The 10,147-nt window shown below is 42.1% G+C and overlaps 1 pseudogene; it reads left to right on the top strand.

The window, feature by feature from the left end:
• The first annotated feature begins 2,035 nt into the window (after positions 1–2,035).
• On the top strand, positions 2,036–2,444 carry LOC105718769 (small ribosomal subunit protein uS10-like; annotated as a pseudogene).
• Positions 2,445–10,147: the final 7,703 nt, after the last annotated feature.

The raw sequence follows: 10,147 nt of genomic DNA, 5'->3' as shown, positions 1-10,147 counted from the left end.
CTTGAACTTCAAATTTATATAACCAATGCCTAACTGACATCCCCTCTTGAATAGCTAATAGTCTTGAAATAACATGTCCTAAGTCTTGATTTTTCTTCCCAAAAGTGACTTATCCCCAAGATTAAGAAATTAATAAACAGCAACTCAATGGCTTAAGCAAAAATATACAAAGCATCTTTGATTCTTTTCATTCACATCGCACATCCAAGAGCTAATGCGATAATATCTAACTCTAAAATAAATCCTTTATTGGATCACTTCTCACTAATTTATTGCCACATCCCTAGTTGAAGCCAGCATTACCCTTCCTATGAACTTAACCTCCTAACTGGGCACTCTGGCTCCACATTTACCTCTCCTACCATCTTTATTCAGCAACCAAAGCACTCATTATCAAATAAGTCAGATCATATTTTTCCTTTGCTCAACCCTCCAAGTGCTTCTCACAGCATTCAGAAATCTGCAGTCCTTACTAAGGTGTCCGAAGCCATACTTAAGCTTGTCCCAACTACATCTTATATTTTATCTTCTACTTCTTTAACCCACTGTCCCACTCACCAGCCCCCTTGCTGTCCCTCAGACTTGCCAAGCATGTTCCTACCTCTGCTCCCCTGCCCCTCTTCCCCTAGAAGTGACTCACTTCATTTAGGGTTCTGACCACACCATAGAAAACAGCCCCAGTCACTCTCTTACTCCTTACATGGCTTTATTCTCCTTGTATTTATCATCGCCTGATGTATCACATATTTATTTACTAGTCGGTGCCTTTTCTGTCTTCCTCCACTAGACTATCAGCCCTTGTGAACCGCTGTATTGTCTGCCTATTACAATACCTAACACATAGCAGATAATTAGTAAGTATTTGTTCAATGTCTAAATAAAACGAAGCAGAAGGATGAGTTCCAGAACCCAAGTGAAGAGGTTGGCCTCAGAAAGTGGATGGCACAGCTCTTCTGTTTGTAGAATAAGAAACGACGTAGAGATGGGCCTTTATTTGGTAAGTTTCATGATAGTTGGAAGTCAGTCAGTTTCATACTTTAGAACCTATAAGACATGGTGGTGAAGACATACTCAAAACCTATAAGACGTGGTGGTGAAGCCAGGTGATTCGCTGGGAATGAGGAGAGATGAGATTTAAAAGTGATGTAAGGAAGGCAGTAAAGATTAGTAATGACCATCTTGTCAATTATGGATAGATAAAAAAAATCGCTGAACAGCTATAGTTCTGGTGGCTCAGAAATATCCAATGCCTGGAATGACATATCTGGATCCCAAGATAGATGAAGGCTTAAAACTTCAAGTATGGAAATCATTGGCATATATAGGTAGTGGTGGAAACTGGGAGCTGAACTAAATCAGAAAGTTTGTTTGTTTGTTTGTTTGTTTGTTTGTTTGTTTGTTTTGAGATGGAGTCTTGCTCTGTCACCCAGGCTAGAGTGCAGTGGTGCAAGCTCAGTTCACTGCAACCACCACCTCCCAGTTTCAAGCAATTCTCCTGTCTCAGCCTCCCAAGTAGCTGGGACTACAGGCACGCACCACCACGCCCAGCTAATTTTTGTATTTTTAGTAGAGACTGTGTCTCACCATGTTGGTCAGACTGGTCTTAAACTCCTGACCTCAAGTGATCCACCCACCTCAGCCTCCCAAAGTGCTGGGATAACAGACTTGAGCCACCACGCCCAGCCTAAATCAGAGTTTAGAACGAATAAAAAGCATACCAGGAATAGATCTCCCAAAAAAACTGTCAATGTCCAAGGTGTATGAAAGATACAAAGCTGCTGAAAAGACTGAGAAGGAACAAGCTGAGCAGTAGGAGGTGAACCAGGAGAGAGGGTGTAGGAAGAGAGAGTTTTAAAAAGAAAACAGAGGTCAGCCATGTCCAGCGCTGGAAAGAGGTCAAAAGAAGAACCAATTATCCCTATTGGTTACTAAAGAGCTCTTTGAGGAAGACGCGGTCGTAGCTGTTGTGGATCGCTAGTCCACAGGCTCCTGCTCCTGACTCATCGCTGTTCGCTCTTGCCAAGGAACAAGTCGGTCAGGAAGCCGCACAGCAGCCATGGCTTTTAAGGATACCGGAAAAACACCCGTGGAGCCGGAGGTGGCAATTCACCAAATTCGAATTACTCTAACAAGCCTCAACGTAAAATGGCTGGAGAAGGTGTGTGCTGACTTGATCAGGGGAGCAAAGGAAAAGAATGTGGAAGTGAAAGGACCAGTTTGAATGCCTACGAAGACTTTGAGAATCACTACAAGAAAAACACCTTGTGGTGAAGGTTTTAAAACATGGGATCGTTTCCAGATGAGAATCCACAAGCGACTCACTGACTTGCACAGTCCTTCTGAGATTGTTAAGCAGATTACTTCCATCAGTATTGAGCCAGGAGTTGAGGTGGAAGTCACCATTGCAGATGCTTAAGTCAGTTATTTTAATAAATTAATTACCAGTTGTTTAAAAAAAAAAAAAAAGAATTATGAGTTTGGCAATTACTGTGCTACCAGATGTTTACTCATTTTATTGCATTAAAACAATGCTTAGTTTACTTATTAAACTGCTAGTCAGTAGTTTTCCAAGCTGGTTGCACATTAGAATCCACCAGTGAGCTTTTAAAATACCAATGCATGAACCTTCTCCCCAAATAATGATAGCAGAATATCTGAGAGGTGGGGCATAGGCATTAGTTTATTATAAAAGCCCCCAGAGGATGGTAATGTGGAGCTAGAATTGAGAAATTCTGTGCAAGGAGGAACTGGGCATTCTACAATAACACATGAGGAACCTCTACGCCTGGTACATTCTGGGCAATCCTAGCCCACCCAACAAGATTGTAAATCAGGGCAGAGGACAGAAACCTTTGGACCTGGAGATAATGGGAACAATCTATTGAGATGCTGGTGGACCTTGCCTAGGTACCTGTGTTAGTCTGTTTTCACACTGCTGTAAAGAGATACCAAGACTGGGTAATTTATAAAGGAACGAGATTTAATTGACTCACAGTTCTGCATGGCTGGAGAGGCCTCAGGAAACTTACAAGCATGGCAGAAGGCAAAGGGAAAGCAGACACCTTCACAAGGCAACGAGAGAGACAGTGAAGGAAGAAGGAACTGCTAAATACTTTTAAAACCATCAGTTCTTGTGAGAACTCCCTCATTATTATAAGAATAAGATGGGGGAAACCACCCCCATGTTCCAGTCACTTCCCATCAGGTCCCTACCTCCAAAAACAGCGATTACAATTCAAGATGAGATCTGGGTGAGGACACAGAGCCAAAGCAAATCAGCACCTAAGCCTGGGGATGTGCAAATCAGCACCTAAGCCTGGGGATGCGCAAATCAGCACCTAAGCCTGGGGATGCGCAAATCCGCACCTAAGCCTGGGGGTGCAATGGCCACTCTCTCTGCCAGGTACCTGCTACTGAGTTTCTTCCTTGGTTTGGCAGATCATTAAAGCAAGATCCAGCCAGGCATGGTGGCTCACATCTGTAATCCCAGCATTTTGGGAGGCTGAGGCAGGCGGATCACCTGAGGTCAGGAGTTCAAGACCAGCCTGACCAATATGGAGAAACCCCGTCTCTACTAAAAATACAGAAAATTAGCAGGGCATGGTGGCGCATGCCTGTAATCCCAACTACTCAGGAGGCTGAGGCAGGGAAATTGCTTGAACCCAGGAGGCAAAGGTTGCGGTGAGCTGAGATCGTGCCATTGCACTCCAGCCTGGGCAACAAGAGCAAAACTCCATCTGCAAAAACAAACAAACAAACAAACAAAAAACAAAGATCCTAGTCAATTCATTTATAAATAATAATAGTAATAGTATCTATTACTCTATTTGTACTAAGCATTTGCTAAGTGTTACATGCATTAACTCGTTTAATATGAATGAGACTCCTATGGAGTAGGCATAGTTTCTAACCCTATTTCATAGGATAAAGAAACTGAAGTTCACAAAGTGACTTGCCCAAGGGTCATAAAGCTAGAAGAAAGCAAAGCTGGGATACTTGTCCAGTTCCAGCTCACTTCAGAACCCAAGCTCTGATCCGTGTCTATGTCATAGCTTTTCCTTCCACCACGGGAGTAGGAATCCTCAACCTGCCTGAGCACCTGCCCTGCAGCCTCCAAGGAGGGCTGCTCTCCCAGTTCCAGTTCCTCAGAGTCTGGACACTTTCTTGCAAAACTCATGCACAGCTGCCTGAGATCCAGGGCTGATATTAAATTATTTCCTAGGCATTCGAGGTAAAGATTTGTCTTTTACCTTCAGCCTTTGACACACAGTAACTTCTGCTAAAGGGACTGAGAATTACTGAAATCCTAGTACAAATGGGAACTAACCCTTAAAAATCCATATAAGCAGAACATAAAATTCTAAAACTAAGATATAAAATTGTCATTTCCATGGCTTTAACAATTAGCTCTCAGAAAAGAACACTTCAGAGAAACAAGTTAAGTAGAAATGTGTGAACTAACCAAATCAGATTTTATTATTGACATTGTAACTTCAATATGGCATTACTTACTACAGAGCAGGTGGTCCGTTTTGTGTTTTTCATGCATTAAGTCATGGGTCCTTTCTGCCACAAATGCTGTCAGGTGTTTGCTGTACTTCTCCGTCTAAGCATTAATCACAAAGGGAAAGTACTTCATAGGAACACATTGTTCCCTGAATATTAATCTCTGACTCTTTGAAAGCTCCTAGAAGGCAGGGGAATTTCAGTAGGGAGCTGCTGGGTTTGTAATTCTTTTCTGCTTGGGACCAGCTGAGTGCTCCCTGTGAGGGGTACACCACTGAGCCTTGCCCCGAATGCTATGGCAAATCCATACCTGAACAAGTGAGGCTCAATCAGCTACTTGTGTACAGTTCATGAGGAAAGCTTGCCAAGGGCATCATCATGTCTGCCACACGTTGGGATTTATTTGGTTTAAAGCTTCTTTACTTGCTGAAACACAGGTCTTTGGTATGAGCTGTTTTTCCTGCACTTCCTAATAAAGTGCAGTGATTAAAAATAGCAATCAAACACTGATTTATCAGTATCCTAAATGGAGTTGCAGAATCGAACCATTTGTAAATCATCTAGTCCCAGGTTTCTCTGTCTCTTTTGACCTTAGTCCCATTGGCAAGAAAATTTGGTTGAGCTTTACTTTCAGTAACTCCAAAATCAATGTGTATGATTTGCGTTCATTTTACAAATACAAAAAGATGATAAAATCCAGTATGCTTTTTAGATGACAGATGATGCATGCTTTTATGGGGCATTGTTCCCAATTTGATATGCTACTTATGTCTGCCCTTGGATTCACTGATGTAGTAACCATTTTTTTTATTTTAAAGATAAGAAAACTGGCCAGGAGCAGTGGCTCACACCCGTGATCCCAACACTTTGGGAGACCAAGGCAGGAGGACAAGGACTGCTTGAACTCAGGAGTTTGAGACCAGCCTGAGCAACATAGTGAGACCCTGTCACTACAAAAAAACGTTTAAAGATTAATTGGACATGGTGGTGCATGCCTGTAGTCCCAGCTACTCTGGAGACCGAAGTGGGAGGATCACTTGAGCCTGGGAGGTCAAGAGTGCTGTGAGTCATGATCAGGCCACTGCACTCCAGCCTGGGTGATAGAGCGAGACTCTGACTCAAAAAATATAAAACTAAATAAACAAAGATGAGAAAACTAAGGCCCAGAGATGCTAGAATGCCAGAAGCCTGGGATTTAAGCTCATGAGGGCAATTAATGCCATGGCTGGAGCTAGAATAAAGGGCTTTGTAAGGTCGAGGCAGGAAGATTGCTTGAGCTCAGGAGTTCAAAACCAGCCTGGGTAACATGGTGAGACCCTGTCTCTACCAAAAATACAAAAATTAGCTGGGCATCATGGCACCTGTGGTCCCAGCTACTTGGGAGGCTCTGGTGGGAGGATCACTTGAGCCTAGGAGGCTGAGGTTGCAGTGAACCAAGATTGCACCACTGCACTCTAGCCAGGGTGACAGAGTAAGACCCCATCTCAAAAAAAAAAAAAAAAGGCTTTGTAATATCACTGGCTGGCCCTTTCCGCTCCACCCCTCTCCCTTTCAAAGTTACAATTCTCATTTTCTGTTTTAGTAAATTAATTCTTATCAATTAGACAAATTACAGTAAGCTTTTATGTGTGTCTAAATCCCCAAGTAACAGGAGTTCAGCATCATAGCTGTGTCTGTGACGGAGCATGCTGCATATGCGGAAGTGCTTGCTTTGTTTCATCATGTGTCACTTTGTCATCGTGTTTTGATGGCACCAGAGCTCTTTCTCTCTGGGAATGCTGGACTCACGTCTCAGGATTCTGCCATGGCTCCTCTCTCTGGTCTTTTCTTTATAAACATTCTCCCTGAGAAGGTTACATTTTCATCCACATCTGCATTATAGTCCTACAGTGCTGATTCCCAAATTTCTCCCTCCATCTAAACCTCTATCCCAAGCTCCTAACACACATTCCGATTGCCTACTGAATCATCTGCACCTGGAGGTAGATTGCAAAAAGCCAGAAAGACACCAAGAAGTTGTTACTTAATGCAACAGTTTACTCTCTTTCCAAGACATAACCATGAGCTGTGGTTAGACATTGGGATGGCTTCTGAATTAGCACCCATTAAATACCCTTTCCCTCCTTACCACCTGCCCTCTGCATACCCTGAGGGGCAAGGACAGCGATTCTCAGGCTTCCTTATGATCAGCTCCTCAAAAAGGAGACACAAGGAATGCTCTTCGGAACAAGGCTCTTTTTTCTATGGGAGGGGAGAAAAGAAAAATAGAAATAACATAGCATTCGAAATAATTAAAACAGAAGCGTGTGCTCAACTACTCTAGAGCAAAAATGTAATTTAAACCCTCTGAAAGGTACTCTCACCTTCACTGATTTATTTATTCATTCATTCAACTAATATTTATTGAGTACCTACCTTGTGCCAGCTATGTTCTGGGCACTTGGGCTACAGCAAGGAACAAAGAGTGTATAGTCCGGGGTTGGGTGAAGAAAATAAACAGCGATCAACCAAACATATTTAATGCTACAGTTGATATTAAGACAATGGAATAAGAGAGCATAGGCAAGTGAGTCTGTATCAATCATGGACCATGGAATCTAAGCCAGGTGAGGAAAAGGAGGCATGGGACAGAGTGAGAGGCAGTCAAGTCAAGGGGTTGGGCGTCCCAGCCTGATCCATTGGCGGAACTGGAAAACTAAAGGGAATTTGCTAGAAAAATAGGAGCAGGAGACCAAAGAGTAAAATGTTGACATTGAGATTGTGAAGAGGATCCAATGATGGGTAATGAAACTATCTCACTGTTATACAGAATGAGTATCTACGGCAAAATGAAGGACACGATCATGGGAGAAGATGGCGTCAAAGAACTGATGGGCCAGATATTGGACACATCATCCTTAGGGATACTGACATCACCCAAAATCATAACGGAAGTAGTGTTGGAGAGAGAGGAATGGGGAGCCCAGGGCTGAATTTATATTCTTCTACCAGAGAACTAAATGGGAATGAAAGAGTGGCCTGGAGTCTTAAACAGGGTCTCTTAATCTCCATTGCCTCATCTGAAAATAAAATGGCACAAATAAATAATATATAAGGTGACTTCCAGATGTCCCCAAAGGGACAAGCTAAGATGGTTGATTCAACCCCTGAATCTCCTCCTGACAGGAAAAAAAAGGGGGTGGAGGTTGTCAAATTAGCAAGTGTATCCATTTATCTGTTAAACAGTACTAGGAATTACACTGTGAATTAGGCTTCCTTATACGAAATCCATTCTAGAGACTTTCCTAAGTGCCTTAATTAACCATGACGGAAAGAAAAGTCGATTCTGCCACCCATGTGTGTCTCCTTTCCACTGTGTAATTCCCACCATTTAAGAGGTATCAGTGCTCCTTTCTAATCAACTGTGACTTCCACAACCCGGCACTTATGAATCTCCACCAAAAGGCCCCTCCTATATATCCAGCCCATCCCCAGGGCTCCCCAGCACAGACTGATGGCTTCTAACAACATTGGTTGGTCCCTTACTCCCCACACACATACTCAGCTCCCTCCCGTGGAGGACAGGGTGCAGTCAGCCTGGGCCCTGACAGACTAGTTCCATATATGCTTATTGCTCTGTATAGAAGTGACCTCACTCATTTGCAGTTGTCTGAGAGAGTCTACTTTCAGATGCATACAACAAATGGTGACTATTATGATCCAACCCTCATGAAGAACGGTAGATTTTTGTTTGGTTTGGTTTTGGGTCTCTGTGGAACTACACTTAAATTGCAACGACAAGCGTATTGAAAATTAATTTACTTAAACATATATTGCAGCTGGTGGTAACCAGATGATTGGGGGAAATTGGAACAGTGTATGAACCCAAATAATGTCATAATTGGCATAAAGCGAATTCTCCATTATGGTCAAAATGTCATGATTTTTCTGATCTGAACATTGAGGCAGATTTTTTTTCTTCTTTTTTTGAGGCAAGTTTCGCTCTTGTTGCCCCAGGCTAGAGTGCAGTAGCGTGATCTCGGCTCACTGCAACCTTCACCTCCTGGGTTCAAGCGATTTTCCTGCGCCAGCCTGCCAGGTAGCTAGGATTACAGGCGTGCGCCACCATGCTCAGCTAATTTTGTATTTTTTAGTAGAGACAGGGTTTCAACCATGTTGGCCAGACTGGGCTCAAACTCCTGACCTCAGGTGATCCACCCTTCTTGGCCTCCGAACGTGCTGGGATTACAACAGGCATGAGCCACCGTGCCTGGCCATATTTTACTTATTATATACTTCATCTCTCCTTCTGCTCTTCCTTGCATTTATTTAAAAGCAGCAAGATAACACCAGCCTGGGCAACAGAGGGAGACCTTGTCTCTACAAAAAATAAATGAATCAGCCAGGCACAGTGGCGTGTGCCTATAGTACCAGCACTCAGGAGGCTGAGGTGGGAGGATGGCTTGAGCCCAGGAGGTTGAGGCTGCAGTGAGCCACAATCACACCACTACACTCCAGCCTGGGTGACAAAGTGAGACACTGTCTCAAAAAATAATAATTGATCTTGTATCAATTAATAATGTTAGCTTGTGCTGGCTGACATTCCCACATCCTTTAATTTATCTGTTAAATGGCAGTTAAAGTACATGAAACTATTGGTTAACATACACAATTCCCAAGGGTTTTACATTTTAAATAATGCAATGAAAAACAATTTTAAGAACCAGGCCCTACCTCACTCACCTCCTATTTCTCTTATAAATAACAGCTTTATGACAGTTTTGATCTGTATTGAAAATGTGTATATTTCTGACCCATAAGAATTTATAAACCTAGAGGTAAATTTTTTAAATAAATAAACAAAACCTAACAGAAGAATTTATTTGGTGATTCACATCCTGGGGAACAAAATCCATGCTCAAAATCACTATGATTGGAATATAGTCAAATGAAACAAATCCCAAAGGATCCTATGGTCCAGATGCAGCCAGAGCATTTTTATTTTATTTATTAGTTATGGTCTCCTTCAACTCAACTTACCTAAATTTGGATAGGGGAAACTCACCCTAATACCAGGAAGACTTTTTAATATGAGACTTTTTCAAAACAAAAGCATATACTATTCTAAATATATACTAACATATGTCTATCTATGGATGTATCTATATATCTGTGTATGCATATATAGATATAGACATATATAGCTTATTATTTCTTAATCATATATGAACAAATCAGACACAACATAATTTTCTGGCTGGGGCAGGGCACTGTTCACAGCTGAACAACTGAGAAACAGACTCCTTGATGGTTCACTTGAAAATGTGTTTAATAGAGTCTTACTGAGACTGGGTCACTTGATGTGGCAATCTCCAACAAAATGACAGCAGCTGCAAAAAGATGCACAGCTCATTTTGATGCAAAATCTCTCATCCAGAGCAAATTAAAAACCCACACATCTTACCCTTCCCCTGTGAAAGCAGGGCCACTGCTGGCAGAGACAGTAGGAGATAGGGCCTAGGTGAGCCTGGCTATACCCACATTTCTGAATTCTACCAGGTCATAATTATAAAGAAAAAAAGGGTAAGTATTTCTTCCAAATAAATCAGATTCATTTGTACATATGTCACATTTAAAAATAAATTTAATTGTCCATAAATTT

This window comes from Aotus nancymaae, unplaced genomic scaffold (assembly GCF_030222135.1).
Source record: "Aotus nancymaae isolate 86718 unplaced genomic scaffold, 86718_ANA_hifiasm-v0.15.2.pri h1tg000003l, whole genome shotgun sequence".
NCBI classification, from domain to species: domain Eukaryota; kingdom Metazoa; phylum Chordata; class Mammalia; order Primates; family Aotidae; genus Aotus; species Aotus nancymaae.
Note: the sequence above shows the minus strand (reverse complement) of the source record. Positions and strands in the feature narration are given on the sequence as shown.